This window comes from Aquarana catesbeiana, linkage group LG02, assembly GCF_042186555.1.
Source record: "Aquarana catesbeiana isolate 2022-GZ linkage group LG02, ASM4218655v1, whole genome shotgun sequence".
Taxonomy (NCBI): Eukaryota; Metazoa; Chordata; class Amphibia; order Anura; family Ranidae; genus Aquarana; species Aquarana catesbeiana.
Genome location: NC_133325.1, coordinates 275042408 through 275057100, shown reverse-complemented (window position 1 = coordinate 275057100; position 14693 = coordinate 275042408). Strand labels below are relative to the sequence as shown.

Below are 14693 nucleotides of genomic sequence, written 5' to 3'. Positions count from 1 at the left end.
TGTCCAGCTTTGTTTGATTATACTGATTGGACTTGATTAGGAAAGCCACACACCTGTCTATATGAGACCTTACAGCTCACAGTGCATGTCAGAGCAAATGAGAATCATGGAGGTCAAAGGAACTGCCTGAAGAACTCAGAGACAGGATTGTGGCAAGGAACAGATCTGGCCAAGGTTACAAAAACATTTCTGCTGCACTTAAGGTTCCTAAGAGCACAGTGGCCTCCATAATCCTTAAATGTTTGGGACGACCAGAACCCTTCCTAGAGCTGGCCGTCCGGCCAAACTGAGCTATCGAGGGAGAAGAGCCTTGGTGAGAGAGGTAAAGAAGTAGCCAAAGATCACTGTGACTGAGCTCCAGAGATGCAGTCGGGAGATGGGAGAAAGTTGTAGAAAGTCAACCATCACTGCAGCCCTCCACCAGTGGGGGCTTTATGGCAGAGTGGCCCGATGGAAACCTCTCCTCAGTGCAAGACACATGAAAGCCCGCATGAAGTTTGCTAAAAAAAAAAAACACCTGAAGGACTCCAAGATGGTGAGAAATAAGATTCTCTGGTCTGAAGAGACCAAGATAGAACATTGTGGCCAGGGGCGGACTGACCATTGAGCCACTCGGGCACTGCCCGAGGGCCCTGGGCCACTAGGGGGCCCCATCAGGGTTGCCAGCCTCAGTAAAACCAGGGACAGCATGTATAAATCTGTGTTTTTTTTACATCTGTCTGTGTATACATGTATGTATATACTGTGTGATTGTATACTGTGTGTGTGTATACTGTGTGGCCCCATAATCTCCTATTGCCCGGGGGCCCCATGAGTTATCAGTCCACCCCTGTTTGTGGCCTTAATTCTAAGCAATATGTGTGGAGAAAACCAGGCACTGCTCATCACCTGTCCAATACAGTCCCAACAGTGCAGCATGGTGGTGGCAGCATCATGCTGTGGTGGTGTTTTTCAGCTGCAGGGGCAGGATGACTGGTTGCAATTGAGGGAAAGATGAATGTGGCCAAGTACAAGGATATCCTGGACGAAAACCTTCTCCAGAGTGCTCAGGACCTCAGACTGGGCCGAAGGCTTACCTTCCAACAAGACAATGACCCTAAGCACACAGCTAAAATAACGAAGGAGTGGCTTCACAACAACTCTGTGACTGTTCTTGAATGGCCCAGCCAGAGCCCTGACTTAAACCCAATTGAGCATCTCTGGAGAGACCTAAAAATGGCTGTCCACCAACGTTTACCATCCAACCTGACAGAACTGGAGAGGATCTGCAAGGAGGAATGGCAGAGGATCCCCAAATCCAGGTGTGAAAAACTTGTTGCATCTTTCCCAAAAAGACTCATGGCTGTATTAGATCAAAAGGGTGCGTCTACTAAATACTGAGCAAAGGGTCTGAATACTGTTCTGTGTTTTTCTGTCAATATGGGGTGCTGTGTGTACATTAATGAGGAAAAAAATGAACTTAAATTATTTTAGCAAATGGCTGCAATATAACAAAGAGTGAAAAATTTAAGGGGGTCTGAATACTTTCCGTCCCCACTGTGTGTCTAATATATATATATATATATATATATATATATATATATATATATATATATATATATATATATATATATATATATATATATATATATATATATATATATATATTATAACTGATTTAATTTTAAAGGCATGATGGGAGAGAAACAGTAAATATGATAATGTCTAAAGATAAAAATAAAATTAAAAGGAATGTTTAGAATAGTAAAATTGTACGTAGTAAAGAGACAAATGGACAAAAAATTCCTTAAAATTTATAATAAACTGGCATAAAAAAAAAGAAAGGGCAACTGAAGCCATCTAAAGCAAAAAGAGAGTAGATAACAGTAGTAAACTGAGAGCCATCTAGAGCAAAATCATTATTTTAGCAAATGCTGCATAATGAAAATAACTGCTAAGGAGATATTGGAGGTAATGCAGAAGGAAGAGGCAGACTTGCATGATGATGTAAATCGGACATCAATAAACATAGTGACACAAATGTGCATTATGATAGACAGGCAGTCTCTCACGTCAGTGACAATTATAAGCGTATTTTGTGTGTTGAATCAGATGAGCACAAAAGCATCTATGGGCAATTTTGAAACCCTGATGAAGCTGTGTAGAGTGGCAAAACAAGTTGGGTTATAGGGAAAGGAAAGAATTGTAGAGAGATAGAATAGTACCTATTTGCAGCAAAAGGTGACAGGTGAAATAATAAACAAACACATTAATTAACAATTATGGAAGAATGTTATTCAAATAACAAAAAAAATGTTTTAAGAACTCTGATAGGGCAGCTATGAATATTATTAGTATATTTCAAATGTCGTCAAGTCATTAACACTGGAAGTGGTATATGAAGAATACTTATGCCGCGTACACACGGTCGGACATTTCAGGTACAAAAGTCCGACGGCCCGTCCGACAGACTTTCGATGGACTTTTGGCGGACTTGCGGCGGACTTTTTAACGAATGGACTTGCCTACACACGATCACACAAAAGTCAGACAGCCTAGTACGCGGTGACGTACACCAAGTCCGACGAGACTATAAAACGGAAGTTCAACAGCCCGTACTACACCCTTTGGGCTCCTTCTGCTAATCTCGTGTTTATCTCGTGTTAGTAGAAGTTTGGTGAGAGACGATTCACGCTTGTGAGACTCGTATTTTTCAGTTCATTTTAAGGGTTGTTCAGTCTGTGCTTGTGAGGTTTGTATCTGCTTTTCAGTGCGTTTGGTCAGTTGGCATTGAGCAATCTTTGTTTTATTGTCCGCTCGTTGCTGATTTTCAGGTTGCTCTTCACAGGCCTTGCTGTTCTTCAGTGCGTTCTGTTAAGTGCGTTCTGACCAGCCGACCGTTTTGAAGCCATGTTACGTCGTAGCGCTTGTGCATTGTATGTGCTTGGTGCTGTAGTTCATTCTTCAGCCCAAGACCAGTTCATGAACAGGGCGAGGAAGAGTTCATGGACGAAGAATTGGTTGCTCCAGCGTGACCAATTCTGTCACCTGCCATTGCTCCGTGAGATCCGTGAGAATAATCCTGAGGATTTCAGGAACTTTCTCCGGATGACGGACCCCGTTTTTGACCGTTTGGTGGCTTTGCTCACCCCTTATATCAGCAGGCAGGATACCTGCATGAGGCAAGCCATCACTCCGAAGCAGAGGCTAGTCGCCACGTTGCGGTACTTGGCGACAGGGAGAAGCCTGCAGGACCTTAAGTTCTCAACAGGCATCTCCCCCCAGGCTCTGGGAATCATTATCCCAGAGACCTGTTCTGCCATCATTCAGGTCCTGCAGAAGGAGTATATTAAGGTAAGAATTTTATCCTTTATTAGCATCACATGTTATTTTATTTAATGTTTGATAATGTAATGTATTTCTTAACTCAAACACTACTTACCATCATTGCAATATAGTGTGAATGTCCCCTTTTTGTCCTCATGCATACTGTAATTTTTTCATGTTCTTTTTTGTCCTGCATGTATATTTGCCTCCACTAACCTCCCCAGGTAATAAACAGAATATCAAGGTACAAGGTAATAAACAGAATATGAACACACGACAAGTACTTACTTTTTTTCAGCACTTTACGGATCCGTCTGTACTGATCCGGCTCCCGGAGTTTGAGGTTCCTAATCTGATCTTTTGAGCGCTGTACCCCAAAAGAAAGATGTAATGTCTTCACCACCTTTGCCATTATTTTGGCTTTTCTAAAATTAGGCCGGGCGTACGGACCACACTTCCCATCATAGTCATTTTTTCTCAGAATTGCCACCATTTCCACCATCACTTTAAAGGACATATTGGAGGCCTTAAATCTCTGCTTCCCAGATCGGGAAGTTCCGGCCTCCAGGCTTTCGTCGCTACCTGAGGTAGTACACACCTGATGTGTCTCCGCCATTGTTCATCCTACTACGCACCGTAGAAAGAATGGGCGGAGAATATTCATTAAAATAGAACGTCAGGGGCGGGCGACGCAGGCGGAGTTTCACACATGCGCAGTGTATAAAGAGAGGTATTACGCATGTGTTGTACGTACATTCTGTGCGTAAAGACAAGGGGTGAAGAATATTCGTTAAAATAGAACGTCAGGGGCGGGCGACGCAGGCGGAGTTTCACACATGCGCAGTGTATAAAGAGAGGTATTACACATGTGTCGTACGTACGTTCTGTGCGTAAAGACAAGGGGCTGAAAATATGCTTAAAGAAAAAGAATGTCAGGGGCGGGCAAAGCAGGCGGAGTTTTACGCATGCGCAGTGTATAAAACGTTATTACGTATTGTGTCGTACGTACGTTCTGTGCATAGATGATAGTGGACTGGGACGCTAGAAAACGAAGGTAATTTTAAATTTTGAAATTTGGTAAAAACTTTGTAGCAAGCAGCCTATATGGCTTGACAGATTGATGAGGCCTATGTTGGGATAAGATGATGAGGGTTTAGCAGAAACATAAGTGTTTTTTGTCTTGTGTCTTTATCTTATACAGAAATTATGAATGCAAAATTTAAGGAGCCTGAATTTCTGTCGGCTATTATCGATCAATACAGAGAGATGAGAAATCTGTGGGAGGTCAAACACCCTCAATATTATCTTAAGCATGTAAGGACATCAACGCTGGAGAGACTTCTGACATTTGTCCAGACGTACATCCCAGAAGCAACGATGGAGATGTTGTTATCGAAAATTGGGATCTCGAGGAACATGTATAAGAGGGAGCATAACAAGATCTAGAATTCCCTGAGATCAGGAGCATCAGCAGATGATGTATATGTACCCAGGCTGTGGTACTACAATAAACTACGTTTTCTTGATGACCAGACTGAAGGGCATCACATTCAACCCTTCCCTCCACCCTTCCATGCACCCTTCCCTCCACCCCAGCAGAGGCTGATGAGGACCAAGCTGGGTCTTCCATCCTTCAAGAACCGGATGTGACCCTCTGGAGTCAGGTAAATTCATTTCAAAAATATTTACTGCCCTAATATTAATGATGTTAACTAGATTTATAATTGATTAAAATAATTTTCTCCTAAAAATGATGTATGCATATCAATTGACAGTAGTGGCCAAATATGTTTGTCACCTGCTTTAAAAAATTATGGTGTCTGATTTCTAGACTCTTTTATTAATAGATGTATTATCATTGAATTTGCAAGTCATGAGAAGCAAATTGTGTGTCATTGATGAACCAAAAACAAACAACTAAAACTATGTCTCTTTTTTTATACACAGGATGAGGTCAGCCAGGAGGAAAGTGGGGAAAGTTGCAGGCAGGAGGAGGCCGGGCCCAGGGACAGCCAGGAGGAGGCCGGAGTCAGTGTCATCCAGGAGGAGGCAGGACCCAGTGTCATCCTGGAGGAGGCCGGACCCAGTGTCAGGCAGGTGGTGGCTGGGCCCAGTAGGAGCCTGACCCAATTCCAAGTGGCTCCCCTCCGCCTTCCTACAGAAAGGGCCAGGAAGGGGACGGTGACACAGGAGGCATACCTGCGCCTCATGCGAGAGGCCACCAATTTTTTGAAGAGCCCCCCCGAAGCTGAAGAGGCCTATGGGTGCTATTTAGCCAGCAGGCTGCTTCAAATGGAGTGGGGCCAACGCCTCATTTGTGAAAAACTGTTTGCTGAAATGATACACAAGGGGCTGAACGGCGAGCTAACTGCCAACACACAAATAAATGAGGCAGCCCCCCCTCCTCCTCCTCCTGCCACAACTCAACCACCAGAGCCACAGCCTCCAAGGAAGGCTGCAGGGAAGGCTGCAGGGAAGGGTGCAGGGCAGCGTGAAGGGAAGGCTGCAGGGAAGAGAAGAAAGTGATGACCTGGGTTCAGTCTGGTCTGACAGAAGACGCGTAGTACCACAGTCTGGGGACATCTATATCATCTGCTGCTGCTGTTGATCTCTGGGATTTCTGGACCAGATTGTGCTCCCTCTTATATGGACTCCTCAAGATCCCAATTTTCTTATCCACAGACTTTTGCCAGCGTTGACTTTCTCTTTATTTTCTTTTTACCATAAATATATGGATATATTTTAGTTTATGAAGATTTTATGTGTTTTAATTAACATCATTGATTTAGAGACAATGCCAAATTAACAAGGGACAACAATCTCATTGAGGTTGCAAAAACACCAAAAAAAAAAAAATGTTCTAGTGGTAACTTAAAAAAAAAATATATATATATATATATATATATATATACATAACCAAAAAAGGTTCTGTGTGTTAACTTTATATACAAAGAAAAAGTCCAAATACAAAAAAATGGTTCTTTGTGGTAACTTAAACCAAACAAAATTAAAACAAAAAAAAAAAAAAAAAAAAGAAAAATGTATTTGTGTTCAATTTAAGAACTACAAAAAAAAAAAAAAAAAAAAAAAAAAGGTTCTTTTTGTTAATTTTAAAAACCCAAAAACAAATAAAAAAAAATTAGATAAAGATAAAATAATTTCGACAATAATCATAAAAAAAAAAAATCTGGATAAAATCTAAAATAAAAGATGACCCCCCCCCCCAAAAAAAGTGTAAAAATTAGTATTAGTATGGAGATATGGCTTTAAAAAAAATACTATATCATTCATGAGATCAAAGAGAAAAAGAATCTAGAAATCAGTTTGGGAGAACTCTGTGTGAATAGGAACAGCAAAGCATCTTCGTTCTTATAGCATTATTAAAGAAGACATTAAATGCGCTGTCTTCGATCAACGATCACAGAATTTGCAGCATGAGGAATGTGCTACCTACAATACGAACACCAGTTTTACTAGATCGAGTGCTTGCGTTTAGTTTTTGCTTCTGAGCATGCGTCGTTTTTTTGTCCGACAAACTAGCATACAGACGAGCGGATTTCTGGGTCCGGCGGAGTTACGACGTAAAGATTTGAAGCATGTTCCAAATCTAAAGTCCGTCAGATTTGTGGCTGGAAAAGTCAGCTGAAAGTCCGGGGAAGCCCACACACGATCGGATTGTCCGCCGGACTTGGTCCGTCGGCGTCCGTCGGACTTTTGTAGCCGAAAAGTCCGACTGTGTGTACGCGGTATTATGCCCCTTTCGCACTGCTGCAACTTTAAACTCGATTTAAACGATTTAAACTTTAAACTCGATATAAGCGCGATTTTGCCACGATGTAAACATAAGGTTTATGGACCTCAACTCGCATCAAAGTCGGACCAAGGCATTAAATGGACTACTTTGAAGTCGGTGCGACTTAAAGTCACACAGATATGAATGGTTATCATTGGGAATCATGGGGTATGACTTGCCATGCGACTCTGAGGTCCAAAGTTGCAGGAAATGCTGCACAAGTGTGAAAGGGGTCTAATAAAACCTTCATGATTATTTCCACTTACAGAAAAGATGCCTATGCTGCAATTTGATGGCCAATATAAAACCTGTGGATCTTAATGAACATAAACCCCCCCTTTGCATAAAAATGTATTTTACTGGAAAACTATACACAAAGATAAAAGTTCTCAAAACACCAACTTCTTATGCGATCACTTCCTACACAATATGTTTCTATTAACATGCCATACACTATACAAACCAACATGTGCTCACACACTCCATACATTATCTATACAACATAAATTACATTCATTCGTTCATTCAGTTCAATCAATAAAAAAATAAACAGAAAACTCCCATATCTTAAAAGATAAGTTAAAATAATGAATTCACAAATTTTTGCAGGTAAAAAAAATGTGCCTTTATTATTATTTGTTGCAGGAGCCTGAAAAGCATTGCACCAGTGATCAGCAGATAGCTGATGCCATACAGGTCTCCTGCATACTGTCTTTTTTTTTTTAAAGCCTATGGCGTGCAAAACACACCCAAAAACTTCACCCGGTGCCAAAAAAATGTGCACACATATAAAGAGTGCTCACAAAAAAGTGCAACGGGTACACAGATGTGCCAATTCCCTGATCCCCCGGGGAGTTAGGCTCCAGACGGGGACAAAGGTACTTTACAATGGTCTATCTGGCCGAAACCAGACAGACCCCGTTCTCTGAAGGGCCTGCCGAAACAGGACCCACCCAAGTACTAAGTGGGGCTCCCCCGAAAGGAGACCCCATGAGAGAGGAGGAACTAAGCCAAAAGGCCATGTCCACCCCTTCCCAAGACTTTCAGGGCTGGCCCAAGGACCCGCATCCTTACTCATCACACAGTGAAACGTGTACAAAAACAAGACATGACAAACATAGGATTCAATCAAAATAAATAAAAAGTGGTCGAAGGGATAGTGGAGAGGAGAGTGAAAGAAGTGGCCATTGTATAAAACAATGACCAGGCCCTCCGGCCAGGAATAAAAAATTCCTCTGGTCCAAGCCAAAAGGCCCGGCCCAAGAGGCAGGTGCTAAAAAAGCGTGTTATGGTGCAGTGACCGTGGTGCCTCAAATCAAAGTGACTGCCACTCACAGTGATTATTTGGCCCCCCTGGACTGCCACTCTAGGGGCACATACTCCATAAGCTTTCAAGACCAACCCTGGCCCACAGCCTAGACCACAGCAGCCTCCACCACAGACAGAAAAGGCATGAGGTTCAGGAAGCTTGGTGAGAGCCCTTGCCCCGAAGGCTCCACCGTCACTCCCATCACCCCTTAGAATTTCACATTCGAGTAGATACTAACCACTCCCCCCAACCAGCAAAAGGGGAGTAAGCGTTCTCTTACCTAAATAACTGTCTGTAGCTAGAGCTACCACAATCCAGGCCAGAAGGCCAGGGACCCGACCCTCCGGCCAGACCAAAATGCAGCACCCATCCTCACCAGGAGCACCTTTCCAGACGGCTTAGACTCAACCATGGGCCGGTCCCCAGTATCTATCGGGCAACACGGCGTAGTCCCTGTTGAGTACCGCTTTTCCAGGCACTATAACACCATTGGATTTGCTGGCCCTCCCCAACGAGAGTGACACAGCGTCTTCTCTGGAAATTGATAAGAACAGATACTACACTTGATCTTAGCCAAAAGGCCGAGAAGCAGTGTGGTAGTTAGCTGATTCTTCCTGTCAGGGAGTATCAGTTTACCCGTATGGGATGTACAGGCAAGCAGATACACTGACAGTATGCAGGAGAATCTGACGGACTTTAGATTTGAAACATGCTTCAAATCTTTCCGACGGACTCCAGTCCAGTCGAAAAATCCGCTCCTCTGTATGCTAGTCCGACGGACAAAAACCGAAGCTAGGGCAGCTATTGGCTACTGGCTATCAACTTCCTTATTTTAGTCCAGTCGTAAGTCATCACGTACAAATCCATCAGACTTTGGTGTGATCGTGTGTAGGCAAGTCCGGTCCTTAGAAAGTCCATTAAAAATTCCGTCGTAACTCGGTCGACAGTCCGTCAGAAAGACCATCGGACCTTTGTTGTCGAAAAGTCCGACCATGTGTACACGGCATAACAGTGAAAAAGCCTTTCTGTATGTGAAGGTAAAATATCTTTTCCTCCAACATAAAGAGTGCCCCTTTGTCTTTTGTGATGACCTTAAAGTAAACAACTCAACACCAATTCACAATATTGACCACCTATGTATTTATACACTACATGGTGATCATATCCCACCTTAACCCAGACATCCTGCAAAAACTCATTTCAGGGAGGTGGCAAACTCATTTCAGGGAAGTGACGCTTTGCACCACTGTCAAAACCCCTCCCACTCAATTAAATGCAGCCTTACCAGTGCCCATGAAATGCAGCCTGATCAGTGCCAATTAAATGCATCCTGCTCACGCAGAGCTCAATTACAGATTTGAATATCCCGGTGGCCACTGTAACAAAGTCCCGCCTCCTATGATACACATCACACTGATTCAATGTATCATTGGATCAGTGTTCCATCTATCTAGCAGGCAGGACTTTGTTACATTTCTCCACCTCGCACAGACTGGCATTCCCTGGCGAGGACGTCATCCGCTGCAGTGCCAGGACAAGGTCATCCAGTGCCCAGGGCGAACATGTTAAACTGTGTCCCCCCATCAAAGTGTGTGTGTAGTATTAAACAAACTTCCGGGTGTTAACCCTCTCACCACACGGGATCCAGGCAGATGAATGTCTCCGTTTCTGCAGTTCTCAGTCCGTATGGAGGCACCACCACGCCGTCACACTGTTCCGTTCACTAACGACCAGGAGTCCTCGGTTACCTCCCCACGGGTCTCCGGAACGAACACTTCTGCTGCTCCAGCACACTGATACGACGGCAGGATCCTTTCAGCTGCTCTGCTCCTTCTCAAGGTAGGCCGCAACCCTGTGGGACACACACCCACAGAGTCCTGCTGGCAGGCCACGCGTCCCAGGAACAAGAGAACTAAGATGGCCGCTCCTTACCCTTTTATATCCTCCCACAATGCAGTTCAGTTCTCCTCTTGTCCAGGAGCATTGTGGGTGAGTCACAGCTAAAGTTCCGAAGTAAACAATCAATCACTTCCATGTCACTTCACTTAATCATGAAACGTAAAAGTATTGTACCTTTTCAATTATCCACAAGATGGCACTATAACAACTTATGTACTGCATAACACACATATGGCTAAAAACAACAGTTGTCAGTGCTACATACTCCCCCTGCTTTAAATCTTTGGTCCCCAAAGATATGTAAGACCTTGTTCCTGCTACACATCTTAGCTTCTAAACGAGTGCACAGGACCGACAGAAGAGCCTCCCACCAATTCTCAGGTGTTGGAAAGCTACTCTGTGTACCCACAACTGTCACCTTAGTATCAGATACAGGTGTGCCAAGGGGTGAACAGGGCTCTCATTGTCCAGATTGACTGAGGAGGAACTAGGCTCATCAACATTCCTTTTGCTGGGCTTTGTTGTCTCAGAACACTCGCCCAAAGTATCATAGGTTAGTCTCTTAGGTGGGCGAATGTTCCTCTTTCCCTTTTGTTCTTTTGGTGTGTCCTCTATTTCTGGATAGACACTATTCTCTTCTACTTCAGTGGGAGATAAACACTTCTCAGCTCTTTCGGACAATGGTACAAACTCTAAAGCTTCTGGCCTAAGGGCCTCACTACCCTCTTTAGTTGTTGGTGATGAAACACTCGCTTCAGCTTCGGGTATATTAGATGACCACAACCAGCTAATGTCCATCTCACTCTCCTCACTGTCTTCAGTTGACAAAGCCCCAGACTGGGACCTAGTTACAGGCCGTTGTGCAACCTCTGATGTTGATAACTCCTCCTCGGGGATTATCCTGACTGCATCAGTAAGGGGCAAAAGGTGATTCCGATGCCAAGTCTTAATTGGTCCAGCACTTCCTTCTGGTCTGATTTCAAAGACTGGAAGTCCTGGGAGCTGTTTACAATGTATGGCTCTGACCTCCAGCGATTCACCAGCTTGTGTTTCCCAGGAATGCCTAAATTCCTTAATAGGACTTGGTCACCAGGTTGTAGATCTTGAATCCTCACTTTGAGGTCAAAGTTTCTTTTATTTCTACTCCCTCTGCTGTCTGACATAGTCTGAGCCTTCTCATAAGCAATCTTCAGACTCTTCCTCAGCCTGTTTGCATATCCTCGGTGAGAGGTCTGAGGTGTGGTCCAGAGAAGTTCCGAAAGCCAGGTCCACAGGTAATCTAGCCTCTCGCCCAAACATCAGCCAATAAGGTGAGTATCCTGTGACATCACTCTTGGTGCTGTTATATGCATGCACTAAAGAGGCAATATGCTTACTCCAGTTGGGCTTTTGCTCAGAGGTTAGTGTCCCCAACATATTAAGAAGTGTTCTATTAAACCTTTCCAGCTGAGGGTCTCCTTGTGGATGATAGGGTGTAGTTCTGGACTTTTGAATTCCCAATAGATCCAGCAATCTCCTGATGAGTGTACTCTCAAAGTCCCTTCCTTGATCTGAGTGGATCCTCTGTGGTAAGCCGTAATGGACGAAGAACTTCTCCACTAATGTCTTTGCCACTGTGACTGCCTTCTGATCTTTCGTGGAGAAAGCTTGAGCATATCTGGTAAAATGGTCTGTGACTACCAGGATATTTCCTTGCCCACTCAAGTCAGATTCTAAACACAGGAAATCTATGCAAACTAGATCCATGGGACCTTGGCTTGATAAATGTCCCATTGGGGTTGCCTGCTGCGGCAGAGTCTTTCTCTGGATACACCTATGGCAGAAGTGACAGTAATGCCGCGTACACACGGTCGGACTTTTCATCTACAAAAGTCCGACAGCCTGTCCGACAGACTTCCGACGTACCTTCGGCGGACTTGCGGCAGACTTTCTTACGAACGGACTTGCACACACACGACCACACAAAAGTACGACAGCCTAGTACGCGGTGACGTACACCAAGTCCGACGAGACTATAAAACGGAAGTTCAATAGCCCGTACGACACCCTTTGGGCTCCTTCTGCTAATCTCGTGTTTATCTCGTGTTAGTAGAAGTTTGGTGAGAGACGATTCGCGCTTGTGAGACTCGTATTTTTCAGTTCGTTTTAACTGTTGTTCAGTCTGTGCTTGTGAGGTTTGTATCTGCTTTTCAGTGCGTTTGGTCAGTTGGCATTGAGAAATCTTTGTTTTATTGGCCGCTCGTTCCTGATTTTCAGGTCGTTCTTCACAGGCCTTGCTGTTCTTCAGTGCGTTCTGTTTAGTGCGTTCTGACCAGCCGACCGTTTTGAAGCCATGTTACCTGTACGTACTCGTCGTAGAGCTCGTGCATTGTATGTGCTTGGTGCTGTAGTTTATTCTTCAGCCCAAGACCAGTCCATGAACAGGGCGAGGAGGAGTTCATGGACCAAGAATTGGTTGCTTCAGCGTGACCAGTTCTGTCACATGCCTTTGCTCCGTGAGATCCGTGAGAATAATCCTGAGGATTTCAGGAACTTTCTCCGGATGACGGACCCCGTTTTTGACCGTTTGTTGGCTTTGCTGACCCCCTATATCAGCAGGCAGGATACCTGCATGAGGCAAGCCATCACTCCGGAGCAGAGGCTGGTCGCTACCTTGCGGTATTTGGCCACAGGGAGAAGCCTGCAGGACCTTAAGTTCTCGACAGGCATCTCCCCCCAGGCTCTGGGGATCATTATCCCAGAGACCTGTTCTGCCATCATACAGGTCCTGCAGAAGGACTATATTAAGGTAAGATATTTTTCTTTTATTAGCATCACATGTTCTTTTATGTAATCTTTGATAATGTGATGTATTTCTTGCTTCAAACACTACTTACCATCATTGCAATATAGTGTGAATGTCCCCTTTTTATCCTCACACATGCTGGAATTTTTTACTGTTATTTTTTGTCATGCATGTATATTTTCCTTCAATAACCTTCCCAGCATGAAGTGATGGGAACATATCCACCTAGTCTACTCATTTGGAATGTATTTTGTTTGAGTGTATTTAGTGTGCTGCTAATGAGCAATTATCTAGATTTCACAACCCCCCCACCCCCCCCCCCCACCACCTAAACTCACTCCAAATAGTGTGCTGCTAATGAGCAATTATCTAGATTTCACAACCCCCCCCCCCCCCCCCCACCTAAACTCACTCCAAATAGTGTGCTGCTAATGAGCAATTATCTAGATTTCACAACCCCCCCCCCCCCCACCTAAACTCACTCCAAATAGTGTGCTGCTAATGAGCAATTATCTAGATTTCACAACCCCCCCCCCACCTAAACTCACTCCAAATAGTGTGCTGCTAATGAGCAATTATCTAGATTTCACAACCCCCCCACCCCCCCCCCCCACCTAAACTCACTCCAAATAGTGTGCTGCTAATGAGCAATTATCTAGATTTCACAACCCCCCCCCCCCCACCTAAACTCACTCCAAATAGTGTGCTGCTAATGAGCAATTATCTAGATTTCACAACCCCCCCACCCCCACCCTCGTTAAAATTTGCTGGAATGTTCTGTGGTGTTGATTTGTCTAAAGCAAATATATGTTGCACTTTGCAAAATGCATGTGCACTCTACAAGTGCATTTGTTCCAGTGCTTTAGTAAATGAGCAGAAGCTCTGCTGATTTCCATCATCAAATCATATGCAAGCCTCAAAGTGTTTTCATTAATTGCCCTTGCATGTGATTGTGTACTCCTTGCAACATGAATGCCTTTTTACATTACCTCATTTACTGTAAGCTGGTTAGCAACTGCACCTGCAGAGTGCGACAACTGCAGTCTTGTAGCCTTTTTAGTCCCTAAATTCCTGCGTGTCCTAAAAGTAATTTTTTTTAGGGATTTCACAACCCCCTAAAATGTAATCAATGTTCCATCAGAGGGGGTGAGCAATCTGATAAGTGTGCCTTTCCATATTAGTTATTCCAGAACAATTAAATTATTGAATGTTATACTGATGCTGGGGAATAATGTTTTTAATTGTCTAATTTTCTTGCAATGTTAGCTTCCAAATTAATTGATTTTGGTTTTCTTGTTTGATTTCCCAGTTTCCTTCAACGCCACAGGAATGGCAGACTGTGGCATCCCATTTTGCCAGCCGTTGGGACTTTCCCAATTGTGGAGGGGCTATAGATGGGAAACATGTCCACATTGTGCCACCACCCCATTCGGGGTCATATTATTTTAATTATAAGGGGTTCCACAGTATTGTTTTAATGGCGGTGGTGTCGGCACACTATGATTTTTTATATGTGGACGTGGGGAAGAATGGCCGGATGTCGGATGGAGGAGTATTTGCCCAGACGGAGTTCTGCCAGCGTCTCCAGAGTGGTGGCCTGG

The 14693-nt window shown here is 44.0% G+C and overlaps 1 pseudogene; it reads right to left on the bottom strand.

Moving 5' to 3' along the window:
• Window positions 1-8896: 8896 nt before the first annotated feature.
• On the bottom strand, window positions 8897-9001 carry LOC141130829 (U2 spliceosomal RNA; annotated as a pseudogene).
• Between the last annotated feature and the right edge of the window lie 5692 nt (window positions 9002-14693).